This window comes from Pristiophorus japonicus, unplaced genomic scaffold (genome assembly GCF_044704955.1).
Source record: "Pristiophorus japonicus isolate sPriJap1 unplaced genomic scaffold, sPriJap1.hap1 HAP1_SCAFFOLD_313, whole genome shotgun sequence".
NCBI classification, from domain to species: domain Eukaryota; kingdom Metazoa; phylum Chordata; class Chondrichthyes; family Pristiophoridae; genus Pristiophorus; species Pristiophorus japonicus.
In genome coordinates, this window is record NW_027252922.1 from 378887 (window position 1) to 402520 (window position 23634).

The 23634-nt window shown below is 46.6% G+C and overlaps 1 protein-coding gene and 1 non-coding gene across 7 annotated transcripts in view; one reads left to right on the forward strand and one right to left on the reverse strand.

Annotated features, from left to right (window-relative positions):
• Positions 1-23634, reverse strand: part of LOC139249438 (zinc finger protein 271-like) — a 210979-nt gene that overhangs the window by 89567 nt on the left and 97778 nt on the right. The gene's annotated exons all lie outside the window — the stretch shown is intronic.
• Positions 7042-7130, forward strand: trnar-ucg (transfer RNA arginine (anticodon UCG)). Its single transcript is given in 2 exon segments — positions 7042-7078; positions 7095-7130. It is a non-coding gene; the product is annotated as a tRNA-Arg (tRNA).

Consider the following 23634-nt stretch of genomic DNA (forward strand, 5'->3'; position numbering starts at 1 on the left):
ATCGCTTTTAACACCGGAACAATCAAACAGGCCTACTCGTTGAACTCGACTGGTGATATGATTCCCTCTCATTGAAGTCTGTCCAGCTCGATCTCGACTTTCTCCCTCATCATGTACGGAACTGCTCGGGCCTGATGATGAATGGGCCTTGCATCGGGGACTAGATGGATCTGCACCTTGGCACCTGTGAAGTTGCCGATGCCTGGTTCAAATAGTGACGGAAACTTGCTCAGTACTTGGGCGCACGAGGCATCATCCACTGAAGATCGTGCTTTGATGTCATCCCAGTTCTATTGAATCTTTCCCAGCCAGCTTCTGCTGAATAGCATTGGGCCATCGCCTGGTACAATCCACAGTGATAAATCATGCACAGCTCCATCATCCGATACCTTAACTGCTGCACTGTCAATGACTGGTATGAGCTTTTTGGTGTAGGTGCACAGCTTTGTCTGAATTGGGCTCAGTTTGGGCCTTTGTGCCTTGTTGCCCCACAGTTTCTCAAAAGCCTTCTGGCTCATAATTGACTGACTTGCCCCCGTGTCCAACTCCATTGATACCGAAATACCGTTCAATTTGCTTTTCAGCATGATAGGAGGGCTCTTGGTGGTGAAGGTGTGTACCCCATACACTTCTTCCTCGGCTTGAGTTGCCTCTCGTTTGTTCTGCGAGATCCATGCCGGATCGATCATCCTCTGCCAACTCTGCCACGAGGTGAGTTGCAGCACTCTTGCACATTCGCTGGAGGTGCCCAGTTGTTTCGCAGCCTTTGCACACGCAGTGGTTGAATCGACATTGATGGGCTCGATGATTACCTCCGCAGCACCAACATGGTGCGAATGGATTTGCATTCACGCCCAATGGCGGACTCTGAGTCAGCCTAGGTCTTGCAGCTGCAGGCGTGTAGGCCCTGCCATACACAGTTCTGCCTGCTAGTGACATTATTTTATGCACAGTACTTGCCGGTGAGCTTCGATGCCGGGAAGATATCTGTCTGGTATTATCGCCTGTGGATATGAATGCCTGGGCTATCGTGATAGCCTTGCTCAGGTCTAGGAATTCAGTGGACAGAAGCTTGCGAAGAATGACCTCATGGCCGATGCCAAGCACGAAAAAGTCCCGCAGCATTTCCCCCAAAAATCCATCAAATTCGCAAGTTCCCACCAGGTGTCTCAGGTCGGCGACATAACTCGCCACGTCCTGACCCTCGGAGCGGTGGTGCGTGTGGAAGCGATACCTGGCCATTAAGACGCTCTCCTTCAGCTTGAGATGGGTACGAACCAGCGTACACAACTCTGTATATGTCTTCTCCGCTGGTTTTTCTGGTGCTAGCAGATTCTTGATGAGGCCGTATATTGTGGACCCACACATGATGAGGAGAATTGCCCTACGCTTGATCGCTTTATCATCCCCATCCAGCTTGTTGGCTACGAAGTACTAGTCGAGGCGCTCAATGATGGCTTCCCAACCATCGCCCTCCACAAATCTCTCTAAAATACCAACGGCAGCCATGACCGCGTGAAAATCTGAGATCTGTGACTCGTCGCCAATTGTTAAGTATGGAAGAACTCCACAAGACTGAGAACTGTGAACAAAAACTGATGTGACCTTAGTCTCTTTAATACAACTCCAGAGCGCTTAAGCAGCATGGCAGACAACCTTTTATATTCCCTTGCACGAGGTGTGCAGGTGACCCTGGGGCCTCCAACAGTTGCGGCCTCTAGTGGCAAGTCTTACACAATTACAATGTTTACATACATAACAACCTGGATATACATTTTCTTGTCCCAAAGTCTAATGTCCCTGTGTTTTTTCTATGAGAAATGTCGAGATGTGAAAGGAGGGAGGAAATGGGACTCGGTCAGAAAGAAGGTTCCTGAAATGAACAATTCATGAGGCTGTTTTCTGACTCGTCTGCGAGGTTTATAAAAAAAATTCAATTAAAATCGACGGGTCTAGTGACACTGCGTTGTCAATAGTGGTTTCTAACCCTAATCACTAACTCGTAAACCAAACATCGTATCGACTATCCCCAACCAATAACCAGCGGGCCAAACCATTAACCCCAATCCTAACCAATAATCACCGGCCCCAACCCTAACCAATAATCACCGGCTCAAACCACTAGCCCCAATCCTAACCAATAATCACCAGCCCCAACCATTAACCCCAATCCCAACCAATAACCACCAGCCCCAACCACTCGCCCCAATCCTAACCAATAACCACTGGCCCCAATCACTAATCCCAATCCTAACCAATAACCACCAGCCCCAACCACGAACCCCTAAACCTATACCCAAATCCCAGCCTGTAACTAACGATTATTGACGGGGATCAATGGAGGACCTAATGCCATGATAAAGGAAGCATTTGAAACAATGATCTCGATTAAAGAAATAGTGCAATGTATGATAGTGACAAGAGATTCAATCATCGAGACCATCCTATTCAGCAATGACGATTACAAAGATCAGAATATTTCAAAGGCTGTCACATGCAATATGTGTGGAGGAGTTTTAAAAAAATCAGATCCAAAAAGGGATAACTGGTACAGAAAATAACAGATTTAAAATCTTGAGATATTTCTATAAAGGGGTGGGTCTGAGAACATCCAATGAGTGTAAAGTGAGACACTACAGTTCAGTCTATCACACCCACAAGCCATGTACACAAACGGAACAAGCTTGGGATTTGATGTGATAGAATGCGAACTAGATGAAAACTGAAATAATCTAGTGTAAGAAAAGGCCCAAAAATAGAATAGTTGGTAACAGAACATTAATAAGTCTCTTATCATAGAGAAATCAAATAATCGACACTGTGTTTGAAAAAAGCTGATTTATGTAATATTTATCCAGAATATTAAACTCAAGCCCAGTTATAGGGTTATTAATGTCAGCAGAAATAAAGCACGATTGCCATAGTGAATATGATTCAGCCCTGGATGTGATCACTTCTTAGGAGGTCCCTTGTATCGAGGATGACTTGCTTCCTCACCAAAAAGAGATGAGTTCACAGGTGTTTCAATGAAGGACCTAATATTCCAGCTCCTGAACTACATGTTGAAGGGTGGAAGATGCCTGTGCATGGATTTTTTTTTAACATGTGATGGCCGTTGTACACCAGCCACCACACGGGCTTGACCGAGCTAGGTCTTGTTCCAGTGGCAACTGGAGACTAGCTCTGCTGCACTGACCTAGTGCACACACATATCACAGTGTGGGCTGGGCCCGTGCTGCCCCTGGGCCCTCGCCTCTTCTGGGCCCCGATCACGTCCCTCTACAATCTCTCACCGCTCCTTCGTCCCGACCTCGCCGCTCCTCTGCTGCTTGCCACCTCTCCTGCTGTACCTGCCCATGCTCCAATCAGTGACCTTGATTTTGGTGACTTCCAATTCAGTCGCCCTTCTCCAAGTCGTCGCCCTCTTGCACCAGCTCGTGCTGCTCCCTGAAGTGGCCTCCACGCTTCTCCCAGGCCGCCGCACCTCCGCTCCTTTTGTGGCCCCGACCTGCCGCTGGTGGTTTCTCGCAGGTCAGGGCGAAGAGACTCGAGGTGCTCAGCGCCCTCCTGGATGCACTTCCTCCACTTAGGGTGGTCTTTGGCCAGGGACTCCCAGGTGTCAGTGGGGATATCGCACTTTATCAGGGAGGCTTTGAGGGTGTCCTTGTAACATTTCCTCTGCCCACCTTTGGCTCGTTTGCCGTGGGCAAGTTACGAGTAGAGCGGTTGCTTTGGGAGTCTCGTGTCTGGCATGAGAACTATGTGGCCTGCCCAGCGGAGCTGATCAAGTGTGGTCAGTGATTCAATGCTGGGGATGCTGACCTTGATGAGGACGCTAATATTGGTGTGTCTGTCCTTCCAGCGGATTTGTAGGATCTTGCGGAGACATCGTTGCTGGTATTTCTCCCGCGACTTGAGGTGTCTACTGTACATGGTCCATGTCTCAGCCATACAGGAGGGCGGGTATTACTACAGCCCTGTAGACCATGAGCTTGGTGACAGTTTTGAGGGCCTGGTCTTCAAACACTTTTTTCCTCAGGCAACCGAAGACTGCACTGGCGCACTGGAGACGGTGTTGGATCTCGTCATCAATGTCTGCTCTTGTTGATTGGAGGTGCTCGAGATAAGGGAAGTGGTCCACGCCATGGATCTTGATATCTTGGGGGGGGGGGGGGGGGGGGGGGGGGGTGGGGGAAGCAGTGCTGTGTGGCGAGAACAGGCTGGTGGAGGACCTTTATCTTACTGATGTTTAGCGTAAGGCCCATGCTTTCATATGCCTTGCTAAGTACGTTGACTATGTCCTGGAATTCAGCCTCTGTGTGTGCACAGACGCTGGCATCGTCCGCGTACTGTAGCTCAACGACAGAGGTTGGAGTACTCTTGCTCCTGGCCTGGACATGGCGAAGGTTGAACAGTTTCCCACTGGTTCTGTAGTTTAGTTCCACTCCAGCGGGGAGCTTGTCAACTGTGAGGTGGAGCGTGGCAGCGAGGAAGATTAAGAGGGTTGGGGCAATGACGCATCCCTGCTTGACCCCAGTCCGGCCGTGGATTGGGTCTGTGATGGATCCACGCAAGGATCACGACCTGCATGTTGTCGTGGAGCAGGCGAAGGATGGTGACATACTTTTGGGGGGCATCTGAAACTGAGGAGGATGCTCCATCGACCCTTGCGGCTGACAGTGCTAAAGGCCTTTGTAAGTCAAAGAATGCCATGTATAAGGGCTGACGCTGTTTCCTGCATTTTTCCTGCAGCTGTCGTTCTGCAAAAATCATGTCCGCTGTGCCCCGGAGGGGACGAAATCCATACTGTAACTCCAGGAGGAGCTCCTCGGCCATGGGGAGAAGGTGATTGAGGAGGACTCTAGCTACGACTTTCCCAGTGGCTGATAGCAGGGAGATTCCCGCAGTCGAACTTGTCCCCTTTTTTAAAGATGGTCACAAGCACTGCATCTCGAAGATCTCCCAGCATACTCTCCTCCCTCCAGATCAGATGAGGTTGTGTATTCACGCCAGCAGTGCCTCTCTGCCATACTTCAGTGCCTCAGCAGGGATTCCATCCGCTCCCATAGCCTTGTTGTTTTTTTAGCTGTCTTATGGCTTTCTCGACCTCGTGCAGTGTTGGGGTCTCACTGAGGTGGTGGCGGGTAGCATGCTGCAGAATGGAGTCGAGAACACTCGAGTCAAAGGCAGAGTCTCGGTTGAGGAGATCTTTGAAGTGCTCCTTCCAGCGGGCCCTGACTGCCTCGGTGTCCTTGATGAGTGTTTCCCTGTTCTTGGCCAGAAGCAGGATGGGGCCTTGGGTGTTTGGACCGTAGGTGGCCTTGACTGCGATGAAGAATCCATAAGAACATAAGAATTAGGAACAGGAGTAGGCCATCTAGCCCCTCGAGCCTGCTCCGCCATTCAATAAGATCATGGCTGATCTGGCCGTGGACTCAGCTCCACTTACCCGCCCTCTCCCCGTAACCCTTAATTCCCTTATTGGTTAAAAATCTATCTATCTATGACTTGAACACATTCAATGAGCTAGCCTCAACTGCTTCCTTGGGCAGAGAATTCCACAGATTCACAACCCTCTGGGAGAAGAAATTCCTTCTCAATTCGGTTTTAAATTGGCTCCCCCGTATTTTGAGGCTCTGCCCCCTAGTTCTAGTCTCCCCGACCAGTGGAAACAACCTCTCTGCCTCTATCTTGTCTATCCCTTTCATGATTTTAAATGTTTCTGCAATATCACCCCTCATCCTTCTGAACTCCAACGAGAAAAGACCCAGCCTACTCAATCTATCATCATAAGGTAACCCCCTCATCTCCGGAATCAGCCTAGTGAATCATCTCTGTACCCCCTCCAAAGCCAGTACATCCTTCCTTAAGTAAGGTGACCAAAACTGCACGCAGTACTCCAGGTGCGGCCTCACCAATACCCTGTACAGTTGCAGCAGGACCTCCCTGCTTTTGTACTCCATCCCTCTCGCAATGAAGGCCAACATTCCATTCGCCTTCCTGATTACCTGCTGCACCTGCAAACTAACTTTTTGGGATTCATACACAAGGACCAAACCCCGGAACCTCCCTCGGGGGCCGGCGCCTCACAACTTGAGCCGCCTCGGGGAAATCCCCTCCGTGCCTTTCAGTTCCGCGCGGAGGGGTTTCCTGTACGGGCTGCTCCTGCACACCCTCAACTTTGCCATCCTCGCCGGCCGTCCGGACACGCCATGGCGTACCATCTTGCCGTCCGGAGGAGGCGGGGGTCCCCGATGGAGGGCACTCTACGCAGGGGTCCTCCCACTATTCATCGGGGACTTGGCCTGGAGGGTGGTGCACGGAGCAGTGCCGTGCAATAAATTTTTAAGCCGGTTCACGGACTCCCAGGCCGCCTGCAATTTCTGCGGTCTGGAGGAGTCCGTGTTCCATGTTTTTATTGAATGCACAAGGTTGCAGCCCCTGTTCCACTATTTGAAGGGGCTGCTCCTGAAATTCTGGCTGCACTTCAGTCCCACTCTCCTGATCTTTGGGCACCCTGTGCGGAGGGGAGCGGGTAGGTCCGAAGGCCTCCTCGTAGGACTGCTCCTGGGCACGGCCAAGGGTGCCATCAGCCGGTCCAGGCAGCGGGCGGTCGAGGGGGTCGTTCAACCTGACTGCCTGCCTCTCTTCCGCTCTTACATCCGGTCCAGGGTGTCCTTGGAGATGGAGCACGCGGTGTCCACCGGTACGCTCGCGGCCTTCCGCGAGAGGTGGGCACCGGAGGGACTGGAGTGCATCATCACGCCCGGCAACCAAATTTTAATTTGATTTTACGTTTTTTAAGTTTAATTTGTTTTAATTGCCGGTGCTTTTAGTGTCCCCCTCTCCTTTTATAGGGGGCACTGGAAAAAAGGAAAAATTTGGATTTAGTGCCCAAAAAAAAACCAAAAAAAACCCCAAACAAAAACAAAAAAGGGCCTTGTAAATGTCTTGTGTGTGTCATCCAGGTCGGGTGGCACGGATACATGTTTTATGTTTTCGCAGGTAAACTCAAAAGAGTTTCATGCACAAGGAGGCAGCGGCCGCGTGGCCTAATGGATAAGGCGTCTGACTTCGATTACAGCCGCAAAGTTATCAGAAGATTGCAGATTCGAATCCTGCCGCGGTCAACTTAGCTCGCTATGTGAAATTTTATTACGCTCGCGGCCTTCCGCGAGAGGTGGGCACCGGAGGGACTGGAGTGCATCATCACGCCCGGCAACCAAATTTTAATTTGATTTTACGTTTTAAAGTTAATTTGTTTTAATTGCCGGTGCTTTTAGTGTCCCCTTCCCTTTTATAGGGGGCACTGGGGAAAAATTGTGATTTTAGTGCCCCAAAAAAAAACAAAAAAAAAAAACACACAAAAAAAAAAGGGGGGGGGAAAAAAGGGCCTTGTAAATGTCTGGAGTGTCACCCAGGTCGGGTGGCACCGTTTAATGTTTTATGTTTTGCAGGTGAACTCCAAAAAGAGTTTCATGCACAAGGACCCCCAGGTCCCTCTGCACCTCAGCATGTTGTAATTTCTCTCCATTCAAATAATATTCCCTTTTACTGGTTTTTTTTCCCCCCCAAGGTGGATGACCTCACACTTTCCAACATTGTATTCCATCTGCCAAACCTTAGCCCATTCGCTTAACCTATCTAAATCTCATTGCAGCCTCTCTATGTCCTCTGCACAACCCGCTTTTCCACTAATCTTAGTGTCATCTGCAAATTTTGTTACACTACACTCTGTCCCCTCTTCCAGGTCATCTATGTATATTGTAAACAGTTGTGGTCCCAGCACCGATCCCTGTGGCACACTACTAACCACCGACTTCCAACCCGAAAAGGACCCATTTATCCCGACTCTCTGCTTTCTGTTCGCCAGCCAATTCTCTATCCATGCTAATACATTTCCTCTGACTCCGCGTACCTCGATCTTCTGCAGTAACCTTTTGTGTGGCACCTTATCGAATGCCTTTTGGAAATCGAAATACACCACATCCATCGGTACACCTCTATCCACCATGCTCATTATATCCTCAAAGAATTCCAGTAAATTAGTTTAACATGATTTCCCCTTCATGAATCCATGCTGTGTCTGCTTGATTGCCATATTCCTATCTAGATGTCCCGCTATTTCTTCCTTAATGATAGTTTCAAGCATTTTCCCACGATAGATGTTAAACTAATCGGTCTATAGTTACCTGCCTTTTGTCTGCCCCCTTTTTTAAACAGAGGCGTTACATTAGCTGCTTTCCAATCCGCAGGTACCTCCCCAGAGTCCAGAGAATTTTGATAGATTATAACGAATGCATCTGCTATAACTTCTGCCATCTCTTTTAATACCCTGGGATGCATTTCATCAGGACCAGGGGACTTGTCTACTTTCAGTCCCATTAGCCTGTCCAGCACTAACCCCCCTAGTGATAGTGATTGTCTCAAGGTCCTCCCTTCCCACATTCCCACAGCAATTTTTGGCATGGTTTTTGTGTCTTCCACTGTGAAGACCGAAGCAAAATAATTGTTTAAGGTCTCAGCCATTTCCACATTTCCCATTATTAAATCCCCCTTCTCATCTTCTAAGGGACCAACATTTACTTTAGTCACTCTTTTCCGTTTTTACTATCTGTTTTTATGTTTTGCGCAAGTTTACTTTCGTAATCTATCTTTCCTTTCTTTATTGCTTTCTTAGTCATTCTTTGCTGTTGTTTACAATTTTTCCAATCCTCGAGTTTCCCACTAACCTTGGCCACCTTATACGCATTGGTCTTTGATTTGATACTCTCCTTTATTTCCTTGGTTATCCACGGCTGGTTATCCCTTCTCTTACCACCCTTTTTTTGCACTGGAATATATTTTTGTTGCGTACTATGAAAGAGCTCCTTAAAAGTCCTCCACTGTTCATCAATTGTGCCACCGTTTAGTCTGTGTTTCCAGTCTATTTTAGCCAATTCTGCCCTCATCCCACTGTAGTCCCCTTTGTTTAAGCATAGTACGCTCGTTTCTGACACAACTTCCTCACCCTCAATCTGTATTACAAATTCAACCACACTGTGATCACTCATTCCGAGAGGATCTTTTACTAGGAGATCGTTTATTTTTCCTGTCTCATTACACAGGTCCAGATCTAAGATAGCTTGCTCCCTTGTAGGTTCTGTTATATACTGTTCTAAGAAACAATCCCGTATGCATTCTATGAATTCCTCCTCCAACCTACCCCGTGCAATTTGAGTTGACCAATCGATATGTAGGTTAAAATCCCCCATGACTACTGCCGTTCCTTTTTCACATGCCTCCATTATTCATAGAAACATAGAAAACATAGAAAATAGGTGCAGGAGCAGGCCATTCTAGCCTGCACCGCCATTCAATGAGTTCACGGCTGAACATGAAACTTCAGTACCCCCTTCCTGCTTTCTCGCCATACCCCTTGATCCCCCGAGTAGTAAGGACTTCATCTAACTCCCTTTTGAATATATTTAGTGAATTGGCCCCAACCACTTTCTGTGGCAGAGAATTCCACAGGTTCACCACTCTCTGGGTGAAGAAGTCTCTCCTCATCTCGGTCCTAAATGGCTTACTCCTTATCCTTAGACTGTGACCCCTGGTACTGGACTTCCCTAACATTGGGAACATTCTTCCTGCATCTAACCTGTCTAAACCCGTCAGAATTTTAAACGTTTCTATGAGGTCCCCTCTCATTCTTCTGAACTCCAGTGAATACAAGCCCAGTTGATCCAGTCTTTCTTGATCAGGGGAAGTCATAACGGGGAACAAAGAAATGGCGGACCAATTGAACAAGTACTTTGGTTCGGTATTCACGAAGGAGGACACAAACAACCTTCCGGTTATAAAAGGGGTCGGGGGGGTCTAGTAAGGAGGAGGAACGGAGGGAAATCCTTATTAGCCGGGAAATTGTGTTGGGGAAATTGATGGGATTGAAGGCAGATAAATCCCCAGGGCCTGATGGACTGCATCCCAGAGTACTTCAGGAGGTGGCCTTGGAAATAGTGGATGCATTGACAGTCATTTTCCAACATTCCATTGACTCTGGATCAGTTCCTATAGAGTGGAGGGTAGCCAATGTAACCCCACTTTTTAAAAAAGGAGGGAGAGAGAAAACAGGGAATTATAGACCGGTCAGCCTGACATCGGTAGTGGGTAAAATGATGGAATCAATTATTAAGGATGTCATAGCAGTGCATTTGGAAAGAGGTGACATGATAGGTCCAAGTCAGCATGGATTTGTGAAAGGGAAATCATGCTTGACAAATCTTCTGGAATATTTTGAGGATGTTTCGAGTAGAGTGGACAAGGGAGAACCAGTTGATGTGGTATATTTGGACTTTCAGAAGGCGTTCGACAAGGTCCCACACGAGATTGATGTGCAAAGTTAGAGCACATGGGATTGGGGGTAGTGTGCTGACATGGATTGAGAACTGGTTGTCAGACAGGAAGCAAAGAGTAGGAGTAAATGGGTACTTTTCAGAATGGCAGGCAGTGACTAGTGGGGTACCGCAAGGTTCTGTGCTGGGGCCCCAGCTGTTTACACTGTACATTAATGATTTGGATGAGGGGATTAAATGTAGTATCTCCAAATTTGCGGATGACACTAAGTTGGGTGGCAGTGTGAGCTGCGAGGAGGATGCTATGATTCACCAGACTGATTCCCGGGATGGCGGGACTGACCTATCAAGAAAGACTGGATCAACTGGGCTTGTATTCACTGGAGTTCAGAAGAATGAGAGGGGACCTCATAGAAACATTTAAAATTCTGACGGGGTTAGACAGGTTAGATGCAGGAAGAATGTTCCCAATGTTGGGGAAGTCCAGAACCAGGGGTCACAGTCTAAGGATAAGGGGTAAGCCATTTAGGACCGAGATGCGGAGGAACTTCTTCACCCAGAGAGTGGTGAACCTGTGGAATTCTCTACCACAGAAAGTTGTTGAGGCCAATTCACTAAATATATTCAAAAAGGAGTTAGATGAGGTCCTTACTACTGGGGGGATCAAGGGGTATGGCGAGAAAGCAGGAATGGGGTACTGAAGTTGAATGTTCAGCCATGAACTCATTGAATGGCGGTGCAGGCTAGAACGGCCGAATGGCCTACTCCTGCACCTATTTTCTATGTTGCTATGATAGGTCAGTCCCACCATCCCGGGAATCAGTCTGGTGAATCTTCGCTGCACTCCCTCAATAGCAAGAATGTCCTTCCTCAAGTTAGGAGACCAAAATTGTACACAATACTCCAGGTGTGGCCTCACCAAGGCCCTGTACAACTGTAGCAACACCTCCCTGCCCCGTACTCAAATCCCCTCGCTATGAAGGACAACATGCCATTTGCTTTCTTAACCGCCTGCTGTACCTGCATGCCAACCTTCAATGACTGATGTACCATGACACCCAGGTCTCGTTGCACCTTCCCTTTTCCTAATCTGTCACCATTCAGATAATAGTCTGTCTCTCTGTTTTTACCACCAAAGTGGATAACCTCACATTTATCCACATTATACTTCATCTGCCATGCATTTGCTCACTCACCTAACCTATCCAAGTCACTCTGCAGCCTCAAAGCATCCTCCTCGCAGCTCACACTGCCACCCAACTTCGTGTCATCCGCAAATTTGGAGATACTACATTTAATCCCCTCGTCTAAATCATTAATGTACAATGTAAACAGCTGGGGCCCCAGCACAGAACCTTGCGGTACCCCACTAGTCACTGCCTGCCATTCTGAAAAGTACCCATTTACTCCTACTCTTTGCTTCCTGTCTGACAACCAGTTCTCAATCCACGTCAGCACACTACCCCCAATCCCATGTGCTTTAACTTTGCACATTAATCTCTTGTGTGGGACCTTGTCGAAAGCCTTCTGAAAGTCCAAATATACCACATCAACTGGTTTTCCTTTATCCACTTTACTGGAAACATCGTCAAAAAATTCCAGAAGATTTGTCAAACATGATTTCCCCTTCTCAAATCCATGCTGACTTGGACCTATCATGTCACCATTTTCCAAATGCGCTGCTATGACATCCTTAATAATTGATTCCATCATTTTACCCACTACTGAGGTCAGGCTGACCGGTCTATAATTCCCTGTTTTCTCTCTCCCTCCTTTTTTAAAAAGTGGGGTTACATTGGCTACCCTCCACTCGATAGGAACTGATCCAGAGTCAATGGAATGTTGGAAAATGATTGTCAATGCATCCGCTATTTCCAAGGCCACCTCCTTAAGTACTCTGGGATGCAGTCCATCAGGCCCTGGGGATTTATCTGCCTTCAATCCCATCAATTTCCCCAACACAATTTCCCGACTAATAAAGATTTCCCTCAGTTCCTCCTCCCTACTAGACCCTCTGACCCCTTTTATATCCGGAAGGTTGTTTATGTCCTCCTTAGTGAATACTGAACCAAAGTACTTGTTCAATTGGTCTGCCATTTCTTTGTTCCCCGTTATGACTTCCCCTGATTCTGACTGCAGGGGACCTACATTTGTCTTTACTAACCTTTTTCTCTTTTCATACCCATAGAAACTTTTGCAATCCGCCTTAATGTTCCCTGCAAGCTTCTTCTCGTACTCCATTTTCCCTACCCTAATCAAACCCTTTGTCCTCCTCTGCTGAGTTCTAAATTTCTCCCAGTCCCCAGGTTCGCTGCTATTTCTGGCCAATTTGTATGCCACTTCCTTGGCTTTAATACTATCCCTGATTTCCCTAGATAGCCACGGTTGAGCCACCTTCCCTTTTTTATTTTTACGCCAGACAGGAATGTACAATTGTTGTAATTCATCCATGCGGTCTCTAAATGTCTGCCATTGCCCATCCACAGTCAACCCCTTAAGTATCATTCGCCAATCTATCCTAGCCAATTCACGCCTCATACCTTCAAAGTTACCCTTCTTTAAGTTCTGGACCATGGTCTCTGAATTAACTATCATTCTCCAGCCTAATGCAGAATTCCACCATATTATGGTCACTCTTCCCCAAGGGGCCTCGCACAATGAAATTGCTAATTAGTCCTCTCTCATTACACAACACCCAGTCTAAGATGGCCTCCCCCCTAGTTGGTTCCTCGACATATTGGTCTAGAAAACCATCCCTTATGCACTCCAGGAAATCCTCCTCCACCGTATTGCTTCCAGTTTGGCTAGCCCAATCTATGTGCATATTAAAGTCACCCATTATAACTGCTGCACCTTTATTGCATGCACCCCTAATTTCCCGTTTGATGCCCTCCCCAACATCACTACTACTGTTGGGAGGTCTGTACACAACTCCCACTAACGTTTTTTGCCCTTTGGTGTTCTGCAGCTCTACCCATATAGATTCCACATCATCCAAGCTAATGTCTTTCCTAACTATTGCATTAATCTTCTCTTTAACCAGCAATGCTACCCCACCTCCTTTTCCTTTTATTCTATCCTTCCTGAATGTTGAATACCCCTGGATGTTGAGTTCCCAGCCCTGATCATCCTGGAGCCACGTCTCCGTAATCCCAATCACATCATATTTGTTAACATCTATTTGCACAGTTAATTCATCCACCTTATTGCGGATACTCCTTGCATTAAGACATAAAGCCTCCCTTGATTATTGCCCACCCCACCGTGAAATTATTATTTGTGGGCCTATAAACTACGCCCACCAGTGACTTTTTCCCCTTACTATCTCTAATCTCCACCCACAATGATTCAACATTTTGTTCATTAGAGCTAATATCGTGTCTCACAACTGCCCTGATATCATCCTTTATTAACAGAGCTACCCCACCTCCTTTCCCTTCTTGTCCATCTTTCCAAATCGTCAGATACCCCTGTATGTTTAATTTCCAGTCTTGGCCATCCTGCAACCATGTTTCTGTAATGGTCACCAAATCATACCCATTTGTAATGATTTGTGCCGTCAACTCATTTACTTTATTTCGAATGCTGCGTGCATTTAGGTAGAGTGCTTTAATCCTAGTTTTTAAACCATGATTTTTAGTTTTGACCCCTCCTGCAGCCCCTTTATATTCAGTGGCCCTTTTTGTTTTTTGCCTTGGGTTTCTCTGCCCTCCACTTTTACTCATCTCCTTTCTGTCTTTTGCTTTCGTCTCCTTTTTGTTTCCCTCCGTCTCCCTGCATTGGTTCCCATCCCCCTGCCATATTAGTTTAACTCCTCCCCAACAGCACTCGCAAACACTCCCCCAAGGACATTGGTTCCGGTCCTGCCCAGGTGCAGACCCCGTCCTCGTATGTCATGGCTGTCGGCCAGCTGCTGTATCTCCTGTGCTTTCTCCATCCACCACCTGTTCTTTAGGTACCAGGTTTTTTGTTGGACTTTAGCCTTTAGCCATCTGTAATGCTGTTTTGCTGCTCCAGAGTTGGGTTGCTGTTTAAGGCTCAGAAATGCCCTGCGCTTGCAATCTATTAGCGCTTGAATCTCCTGATCATTCTCATCAAACCAGTCCTGGTATTTCCTGGTTGAGTGACCGAGCATCTCGTTGCAGGCACTGGTTATGGAGGCCTGGAGGACAGACCATAGAAACATAGAAAATAGGTGCAGGAGTAGGCCATTCGGCCCTTCTAGCCTGCACCGCCATTCAATAAGTTCATGGCTGAACATGCAACTTCAGTACCCCATTCCTGCTTTCTCGCCATACCCCTTGATCCCCCCTAGTAGTAAGGACTACATCTAATTCCTTTTTGAATATATTTAGTGAATTCGCCTCAACAACTTTCTGTGGTAGAGAATTTCACAGATTCACCACTCTCTGGGCGAAGAAGTTTCTTCTCATCTCGGTCCTAAATGGCATGCCCCTTATCCTTAGACTGTGACCCCTGGTTCTGGACTTCCCCAACATTGGGAACATTCTTCCTGCATCTAATCTGTCTAAACCCGTCAAAATTTTAAACGTTTCTATGAGATCCCCTCTCATTCTTCTGAACTCCAGTGAATACAAGCCCAGTTGATCCAGTCTTTCTTGATATGTCAGTCCCGCCATCCCGGGAATCAGTCTGGTGAACCTTCGCTGCACTCTCTCAACAGCAAGAATGTCCTTCCTCAAGTTAGGAGACAAAACTGTACACAATACTCCAGGTGTGGCCTCACCAAGGCCCTGTACAACTGTAGTAACACCTCCCTGCCCCTGTACTCAAATCCCCTCGCTATGAAGGCCAACATGCCATTTGCTTTCTTAACCGCCTGCTGTACCTGCAGGCCAACCTTCAATGACTGATGTACCATGTCACCCAGGTCTCAGTGCACCTCCCCTTTTCCTAATCTGTCACCATTCAGATAATAGCAGAGTGGGAATTCTGCGTCTTGGGGTCCTCAAGGCACGCCAGGTTAGCTGTGAGGTGCTGACTGTAAAGGGCTCTCTTAGTTGGGTCCTTAAGTGCCCCAGCAGTGACTTTTTTTGTGACACTGCTTCTGCTGCGCCCTTCACTTTGGGGCTACGTTGATGTCAATGATGGATCGGATTCGGCGGTGGTCCGTCCAGCAGTCAGCTCCTGTCATGGCCCGAGTGATGTGCACATCCTTGCGATCACGGGCTTGGACGATGATATAGTCGAGCAGGTGCCAGTATTTGGAGCGAGGATGTTGTCACGGTGCCTTGTATTTGTTCCTCTGTCGGAACAAGGTGTTGTTGATGAGGAGTTCGTGTTCTAGACATTTTGTCAGGAGTAGGGTACCGCTGGAGTTGTCTTTCCCTAGCCCCTCTGTCAATCATGCCTCCCCAAAGGGCTGTGTCCTTGCCGACCCTGGCGTTGAAGTTGCCAAGGAGGATCAGTTTTTCGCCCACAGGGACGCAGGTCAGGGATGTTTTGAGGTTGGAATAAAAACCCTCTTTGGTCTCATCCATTACATCAAGTGTTGGGGCATATGCACTGTTGACTGTGACGCACTGGTTCCGGGATAGGGTGAGTCAAAGCTTCCTGAGGTGCTCGTTAGCCCCGCAGGAGGAGTCTTTGAGGCAGTTGATCAGCTCGTTTTTGATAACGAAGCCGACTCCGTGGAGGTGGCGTTCTGCCTCTGGTTTGCCTTTCCAGAAGGTGTAACCTCCACATTGTTCCTTGAGCTGGCCTTCCCCTGCCCACTGGGTCTCATTTAGGGCGGTGATGTCAATATCAAAGCGTCTAAGTTCCTGGGCAACTGTGGCGCTGCGGCGTTCCGGTCTGTCGCTGTTGGGGTTGTGCAGGAGAGTCCTGAAGTTCCAGGTCCTGAACTTCATGTTAGAGGATGGAAGACGCCTGTGCGTGATTTCTTTTAACGTGGGGTGGTCGTTGCACACTGGGTACCACACGGGCTAAGCTGAGCAAGGTCTTGGTCCAGTGGCAAGTGGGTCCATGATGACTGGAGACCAGGCACTGCTGTATGGGCCTAGTTGCCTATGGCGAGATGTTGGTCACAGGCTCGGCACTGGGTAGCGCGCTTGATAGTAGGTAGACCAAGGTTTGGTTGGGAGAAGCATTGGGGGGCATGGTGTACAAAAGGGCAGAGGTCATGTAAACCTGCACAAATCATTGGTTAGGCTGCAGTTCGAATATTATGTCAGGTTTTGGGGATATTACACCAGGAAGGATGTCGAGTCCATGGAGAGGGTGCAGAGAGATTCACGGAGATGATACCAGGGAAGAGAAGCTTTAGTTATCAGGGGAGATTGGAGAAACTGGGGCTCTTTTCATTAGAACAAAAGGTTAATTGGAGATCTGAGGGAGGTGCTTAAAGTTTGATCAGGTAAATGAAGAAAAACTATTTCCACCAGTCAGTGAGTCAATAACATAGAAAATAGGTGCAGGAGTCGGCTATTCGGCCCTTCGAGCCTGCACCACCATTTAATATGATCATGGCTGAACATGCAACTTTAGTACCCCATTCCTGCTTTCTCTCCATACCTCTTGATCTCCATAGCCATAAGGGCCATATCCAACTCCCTTTTGAATATATCTAACAAACTGGCCTCAACAACCTTCTTTGGTCGAGAATTCCACAGGTTCACAATTCTGAGTGAAGAAGTTTGTCTTCATCTCAGTCCTAAATGGTTTACCCCTTATCCTTTGACTGTGACCCTTGATTCTGGACTTCCCCAACATCGGGAACATTCTTCCTGCATCTAACCTGTCCAATCCCGTCAGAATTTTATATGTTTCTATGAGATCCCATCTCATTCTTCTAAATTCCAGTGAATATAAGTCTAGTCACTCCAGTCTTTCTTCATGTGTCAGTCCTGCTATTCTGGGAATCAGTCTGGTGAACCTTCACTGCACTCCCTCAATAGCAAGGCGGCCCTTCCTCAGATTTGGAGACCAAAACTGCACACAATATTCAAGGTGTGGCCTCACCAAGGCCCTGTAAAACTGCAGTAAGACCTCCCTGTTCCTATATTCAAATCCTCTCGCCATGAAGGCCAACATGCCATTTGCCTTCTTCACCGCCTGCTGCACCTGCATGCCAACTTTCAATGACTGATGTACCATGACACCCAGGTCTCGTTGCACCTCCCCTTTTCCTAATCTGTCACCATTCGGATAATATTCTGCCTTCCTGTTTTTGCCACCAAAGTGGATAATCTCACATTTATCGACATTATACTGCATCTGCCATGCATTTGCCCACTCAGCTAACCTGTCCAAGTCAGCCTGCAGATTCTTAGCATCCTCTTCACAGCTCACACTACCACCCATCTTAGTGTCATCTGCAAACTTGGAGATATTACATTCAATTCCTTCACCTAAATCATTAATGTACCTTGTAAATAGCAGTGGTCCCAGCACTGAACCTTGCGGTACCCCACTAGTCACTACCTGCCATTCTGAAAAGGACCAGTTTATTCCTACACTTTGTTTCCTGTCTACCAACCAGTTCTCTATCCACGTCAATACATTACTCCCAATACCATGTGCTTTACTTTCGCACACTAATCTCTTGTGTGGGACCTTGTCAAAAGTCTTTAGAAAATCCAAATACACCACATCCACTGGTTCTCCCTTGTCCACTCCATTAGTTACATCCTCAAAAAATTCTAGATTTGTCAAGTATGATTTCCCTTTCATAAATCCATGCTGACTTGGACCGATCGTGTCACTGCTTTCCAAATGTACTGTTATTTCATCTTAATAATTGATTCCAGCATGTTCCCCACTCCCAATGTCAGGTTAACCAATCTATAATTCCCTGTTTTCTCTCTCCCTCCTTTTCTAAAAAGTGGGGATACATTAGCTACCCTCCAATCCATAGGAACTGATTCAGAGTCTATAGAATGTTGGAAAATGACCACCAATACATCCACTATTTCTAGGGCCACTTCCTTACTCGAGAGCATCGAATTCAAATAATCACCAAAAGGCTCAAACCCGGGGAGGAACTATCGAGCACACTGTACAACAATGTTCAGGACACTTACTGTCTCTCCGGATCTGTGTCCGGTGGAGGAACTGATGGGTTTCTCTGATCTTTGGGTTAAATGTTGTTCTCATCGAGGTGATGGATGTCACTGCTGGGGAATAGGATATTCTGAGCACCTAGTGTCTGCCTAAAGCACTCTGCAGTTAGGTACAGCACGGCTTAGATACAGAGTAAAGCACCCTGTACACTGTCCCATCAAACACTCCCAGGGCAAGTACAGTACTGGTTAGATACAGAGTAAATCTCCTTCTACACTGTCCTATCAAACACTCCAAGGGTAGGTATAGAACATAAGAAATAGATGCAGGAGTTGGCCATTTAGAAACATAGAAAATAGGTGCAGGAGCAGGCCATTCAGCCCCTCGAGCCTGCTCCGCCATTCAATAAGATCATGGTTGATCTGATCCTGGCCTCAACTCCACTTCCTCGCCCGCTCTCCATAACCCTGGACTCCCTTATCATTCAAAAATCTGTCTATCCCCACCTTCAATACATTTAATGACCCAGCCTCCACAGCTCTCTGAGGTAGAGAATTCCAAAGATTCATGTCCCTCAGATAAGAAATTCCTCCATTTCAGTTTTAAATGAGCTACCTCTTATTCTGAAACTATGCTCCCTAGTTCTAGATTCCTCCACAAGGGGAAACATCCTCTCTGTATCAACCCTGTCAAGCCCCCTCAGAATCTTATACGTTTCAATAAGATCACCTCCAAGTCTTCTAAACTCCAAAGAGTATAGGCCCACCTGCTTCACCTTTCTTCTTATGACAACCCCTTCATCTCAGTCATCAACCTTGGGAACCTTCTCTGAACTGCTTCCAATGCAAGTATACACCTCCTGAAAAAAGGAGACCAAACTGTACGCAGTACTCCAGGTGTAGTCTCACCAATGTCCTGTACAGTTGCAGAAGGACTTTCTTACTTTTACATTCCATCCCCCTTGCAATAAAGGACAACATTCCATTTGTGTTCCTAATTAATTGCTGTAACTGCACACTAACTTTGTGTGTTTAATGTACAAGGACCCCCAGATCACTCTACTATCGCATTTTGTAATCTCTCCCCATTTAAATAATAATTTGCTGTTTTATTTCTCCGACCAAAGTGGATAACCACACATTTTCCCACATTATACTCCATCTGCCAAAGTTTTGCCCACTCACTTAGCCTCTCTATATCCCTTTGCGTCCTCCTCACAACTTGCTAAGTTAGCACAGGTTAGATACAGAGTAAATCTCCATCTACATTATCCATCAAATACTCGCAGAGCAGGTACAACACGGGTTAGATACAAAGTAAAGCTCCCTCTACATTGTCCCATCAAATACTCTCAGGGCAGGTACAGCATGGGTTAGGTACTGATTAAAGCTCCCTCTAACTGTCCCCTCAAACACTGCTACAGCAGGTACAGCACGGGTTAGATACAGAGTAAAGCTCCCTCTACACTGCCGCATCAAACACTCGCAGGGCAGGTATAGCAAAATTAGATACAGAAGAAATCTCCCTCTAGACTGTCCCATCAAAAACTCCCAGAGCAGGTACAGCACGGGTCAGAAACAGAGTAAAGCTCCGTCTACACTGTCCCATCAAACACTTGCAGGGCAGGTACAGCATGGACTAGACAGAGTAAACCTCCCTCTACACTGTCCCATCAAACACTACCAGGGCAGCTACAGCATGGATTAGATACAGAGTCAACCTCCCTCTACACTGTCCCATCAAACACTCCCAGGACAGGTACAGCTTGGATGAGATACAGAGTAAACCTCCCTCTACACTGTCCTATCAGACACAACTAGGGCAGGTCGAGTATGGGTTAGATATAGAGGAAAGCTTCCCCTACACCAACCCATCAAAGCTCACAGGGCAGGTAGAGCATGGGTTAGCTACAGAGCAAAGCTCCCTCTGAAGTGTCCCATCAGTCACTCACAAGACAGGTACAGCACGGGTTATGTGGAGAGTAAAGCTCTCTCTACACTCTGGGGGGGGGAGTTGAACAGCCAGAGGTTATGGTTCACATCGGTACCAATGATATGGGTAGGAAGAGGGATGAGGTCCTGCAGGCAGAGTTTAGGGAGCTAGGAGAGAAATTAAAAAGCAGGACCTCAAAAGGTAGTAATCTCTGGATTACTCCCGGTGCCACGAGCTAGTGAGTACAGATGGCTGGAGAGATGGTGTAGGCGGGAGGGCTTTAGCTTCCTGAGGCATTGGGACTGCTTCTGGGGGAGGCGGGACCTGTACAAGCCGGACGGGTTGCACCTCAACATAGCAAGGACCAATATCCTTGCGGGTAGGTTTGCTAGTGCTGTTGGGAAGGGTTTAAACTAGCTTGGCAGGGGGATGGGAACCTGAAAAAGATTCAATAGGGAGAGGAGTAAAGCTGGAATTAGAAAGCAAAAATACAGAAAGTGAATTTGAAGGAGAGAGAATACAAGCAAGAAAAAAAGGTAAAAAAAAAACTTAAAGGCACTGTGTCGAAATGCACGTAGCATTTGTAACAAAATAGATAAGTTGACGGCACAAATTGAGACAAATGGGTATGATCTGATAGCCATTAGAGAGATGTGGTTGCAAGGTGACCAGGACTGGGAATTAAATATTCAGGGGTACTTGACAATCCGGAAGGACAGACAGAAAGGAAAAGGAGGTGGGGTAGCTCTATGGATAAAGGATGGAATCACTGCAATAGTAAGAAACGATATTGGCTCAAATGATAAGGGTGTTGAGACAGTTTGGGTGGAGATAAGGAATAATAAGGGGAAAAAGTCACTGGTGGGCATAGTCTATAGGCCCCCGAACAGTAACAACTCTTTGGTCGCAGCATAAACCAGGAAATAGTGGGGGCTTATAAAAAGGGAACAGCAATAATCATAGGTGATATTAAGCTCCATATTGATTGGACAAATCAAATTGGTCAGGGCAGCCTTGAGGAGGAGTTCATGGAGTGCATAAGGGACAGGTTCCTTGAGCAGTATGTAACAGAACCAACCAGGAGGCAGGCTATCTTAGATCTGATCCTGTGTAATGAGACAGGATTAATAAACAATCTCCTAGTAAAGGATCCCCTCGGAATGAGTGATCATAACATGATTGAATTTCAAATTCAGATGGAGGGTGAGAAAGTTGGATCTCTAACCAGCGCACTAAGCTTAAATAAAGGAGACTATGAAGGTATGAGGGCAGAGTTGGGTAAAGTGGACTGAGAAAATAGATTAATGTGTAGGACGGTTGATGAACTGTGGTGTACATTTAAGGAGATATTTCACAACTCTCAAGAAAAATACATTCCTGTGAGGAGGAAAGGGTGCAAGAGAAAAGATAGCCATCCATTGCTAACTAAAGAAATAAAGTACGGTATCCAACTAAAAACAAGGGCATACAAAGTGACCAAAACTAATGGAAGGACAGAAGACTAGGAAGCTTTTAAAAGTCAGCAAAGAACGACGAAAAAAAATGAAGAAGGGAAGATAGACAGAGTAAATTAGCACAAAATATAAAAACAGAAAGCAAGAGTTTCTATAGGTATATAAAAAGGAAAAGAGTGGCTAAAGTAAATGTTGGTCCCTTAGAGGACGAGAACGGGAAATTAATAATGGGGAACATGGAGATGGCAGAAACTCTGAACAAATATTTTGTATCAGTCTTTAGGTTAGAGGACACCAATAATATTCCAACAGTGGATAGTCAAGGGGCTATGGGGGAGGAAGGGGAAGAACTTAACACAATCACAATCACGAAGGAGGTGGTACTCAGTAAGATAATGGGACTAAAGGCAGATATATCCCCTGGACCTGATGGCTTGTATCCTAGGGTCTTAAGAGAAGTAGCGGCAGGGATTGTAAATGCATTGGTTGTAATTTACCAAAATTCCCTGGATTCTGGAGGGGTCCCAGCAGATTGGAAAACTGCAAATGTAACGCCCCCATTTAAAAAAGGAGGCAGACAAAAAACAGGAAACTATAGACCAGTTAGCCTAACATCTGTGGTTGGGAAAATGTTGCCCTTGTCCATTATTAAAGAAGCAATAGCAGGACATTTGGATAAGCAAAATTCGATCAGGCAGAGTCAGCATGGATTTATGAAGGGGAAGTCATGTTTGACAAATTTGCTGGAGTTCTTTGAGGATGTAACGAACAGAGTGGATAAAGTGGAACCAGTGGATAAGCTGTATTTGGACTTCCAGCAGGCATTTGACAACATGCTACATAAAAGGTTGCTGCACAAGATAAAAGTTCACGGAGTTGGGGGTAATATATTAGCATGGATAGAAGATTGGCTAACTAATAGAGAACAGAGAGTCGGGATAAATGGTTCATTCTCTGGTTAGCAACCAGTAACTAGTGGGGTGCCGCAGGGATCAGTGCTGGGTCCCCAACTATTTACAATCTATATTAACGACTTGGAAGAAGGGACTGAGTGCAACGTAGCCAAGTTTGCTGACAATATAAAGATGGGTGGAAAAGCAATGTGTGAGCAGGACACAAAAAATCTGCAGAAGGACATAGAGAGGCTCAGTGACTGGCAAAAATTTGGCAGTTGGAGTATAATGTTGGAAAGTGTGAGGTCATGCACTTTGGCAGAAAAAAATCAAAGAGCAAGTTATTATTTAAATGGAGAAAGATTGCAAAGCGCCACAGTACAGCGGGACCTGGGGGTACTTGTGCACGAAACACAAAAGGATAGTATGCAGGTACAGCAAGTGATCAGGAAGGCTATCTTGGCCTTTATTGCAAAGGGGTTGGAGTATAAAAGCAGGGACGTCTTGCTGCAGCTATACAAGGTTTTGGTGAGGCCACACCTGGAATACTGTGTGCAGTTTTGGTTTCCATATTTACAAAAGGATATAGTTGTTTTGGAGGCAGTTCAGAGAAGGTTCACTCGGTTGATTCCGGGGATGAGAGGGTTGACTTATGAGGAAAGGTTAAGTAGGTTGGGCCTCTACTCACTGGAGTTCAGAAGAATAAGAGGCGATCTTATCGAAACATGTAAGATTATGAAGGGGCTCGACAAGGTGGATGCAGAGAGGATGTTTCCACTAATAAGGGAGACAAGAACTAGAGGGCACGATTTTAGAATAAGGGGCCGCCCATTTAAAACAGAGATGAGGAGAAATTTATTCTCTCACAGGGTTCTAAATCTGTGGAATTTGCTGACTCAGAAAGCTGTAGAAGCAGGGACATTGAATAAATTTAAGATAGAAATAGACAGTTTCTTAAACGAAAAGGGATAAGGGGTTATGGGGAGCGGGCGGGGAAGT